Raw genomic sequence first — 2,236 nt, 5'->3', positions numbered from 1 at the left:
CTGAACTTCAGATAATTTGATTGACAAGTCGATGGAAACTTAGCTTGTGAATCCTAAAAACCAAGTTCTACAACGCCTTGTCGTTTTTGTAAAAGGCGTCGTCTTTAGCCCGATTATTTCTTAGCTTTTCCATGTAGACGGTTGTGTACGTGGATTTGCTTTTAATGGGGTTTTATTGCTCACATTTTTCAAAGTGGTTATAATTACATACTTTCTAGTATGCTAAGTGGCTAAGCACTTTTGGTTATCGGCACAGTTGTAAAACTTCTTAAAAAAGATTTTCCAACATGGACATGTACAAGCAATTGCTTATTTGTTAGTATAATGATAACAGATTTGTCAAGCAATTACTAGCATACTAGAATGTAATTCTTTCCAAATTTGCCTCCACAACAAAGCAGAAATGATGGTACACCTTATATAATTGACTTGCACATCTTATTCTCAGTATTGTTTATCAACTGGGTTGTTAGAGAACATTAAATGTTGGAGTTAGAGTTGACTTTGCCGAAGCTATCATTTCATTCCTTGGTTCAGAAGAAAAACAGATTTTCGCTGTTAAGCTTTAAGTAGCACATTCCTCCCATTTTAATGCATTCCTCTCTCAGCGAAGCCTGTAGCCCGTAGCTGCTCCACAAGACGCTGGTGTGTGTAATACGGCTGCTTTGGAGGAGCTCTCCCCCAGCTGCCGTGCTAATTGAGGTGCAGAGACGAACCTCAGCCAGATGGAAGGAAGATGCCGCAAATTGATTCCTCACATTCGTCTTCATTAAGTTCTCGGCTCTGGGGCTCTGTGGAGAGAAAGTGTGAGAGAGAAAGAGAAGGAGGGGAAGAGAGAGAAGAAGCGGGGCGTCCCCCTCAGGCCCCAAGGACTCCGCTCTGATGAGTGAAATTCTGACTCTCAAAAACAGTGTGCGTGTGCTGCCATTTGTCTGAATGTGTTTATGTGTAGCAGTCGGTAAAGAGGAAGGAAAAGCTTGAGCTCTAGTCATTCTCAATCAAAAACACCCCAGCAGGTGCTGTTACTTCACAGAGGTGGACATTCTCCCTGACCCCTTGCCTCCTCTTTTTCTTATTCTTTTGTGACCCACAACTCCTGATGAAACCCCACCTCCTGTCAGCCTCCAGCGGTGCTCAGACAGTTCTCTGCCACTTTCAATTATCTGGTAGCAGCTTCCACTAACTAGGGCCCAGAAGGTGCAATACACCATAGTAGCTCACTAGAAGGAGCAAAAGTTTCATACCAGCATTGTGTATGAGTAGGTAAATGCACACAGTCACACATAAACAGCACTCTCTACCCCGGATGACCACAGCCACTTTCTAACACTCCTTCTGTATTTGTCTCACTCACAGCCCCAATGATGCAGCGTCTGCAATTACCAGACAATATACAAAGAATGATCTGTCACTTCAACAAATTACATTCCCCATACTTAATGGGTCCCATGTTTATGTAACGATCCCCTCAAATTCTCACCGTGGGAGCACTAACACTCTGTCTTCCTGCCACACGTTGGGACTCCACATCTTTAACCGCATGTTAGCTATCCACCTCCCAGCACCCAAAGGAATTGATTGTACGACAACCTCAAACAAATAAATAATGAACATATCAGTTGTTTTTTTTCCCCTTCATCTCTGCATCACAAGTATGTATTGCAATAAAAACTTCAGTTCTATTTTACCCAGCAAATTGGAAAAAGGGGGATTTGTCAACTGTGATAAGCGTTTGAAGCGTGCTGCTCGGAGGTAACATGAAAGTGGATTTTGGATGGGACGGGCTGGCTGGCAGGGGTAGCAAACGCTAGAGTTGGTTTGTTGAAGGTGGGAGGTTGACGGGAGAGGGGGTCGCTGTTTGATGTTTCAGCTATTATTCGTGCCACGTTACCTGGATTATATGCCGACTGACTGGGAGGGTTACTTAGGCCTGTCACCAAGCCGTCTGGAAGGGCTTTTTCATTTCACTGTCTGTCTACTTCGCACCCCACTCTCTCTCTCTCAACACACACCCGTCCTTTTCTTTCCTTGTCATCCCCACCCTTCTCACCCATACTGTGACATCCCATCACAGGCCCAAATCCCTGTTTCTCTTTCTTTTCGCCCATCCATCCATTCATACTCCTGCCTTCCTCTATCCCACTCTCTTTCCTCAGCTCTGCTTTCCTCTGTTCTGCGGAGACATTAAGCGGCTTACCGCATGTCTTGCTTTAGACTTACAGTGTGCTGGACGCCG

Source organism: Etheostoma spectabile, chromosome 23 (assembly GCF_008692095.1).
Source record: "Etheostoma spectabile isolate EspeVRDwgs_2016 chromosome 23, UIUC_Espe_1.0, whole genome shotgun sequence".
NCBI classification, from domain to species: Eukaryota; Metazoa; Chordata; class Actinopteri; order Perciformes; family Percidae; genus Etheostoma; species Etheostoma spectabile.
This window is presented reverse-complemented; position numbering follows the sequence as displayed.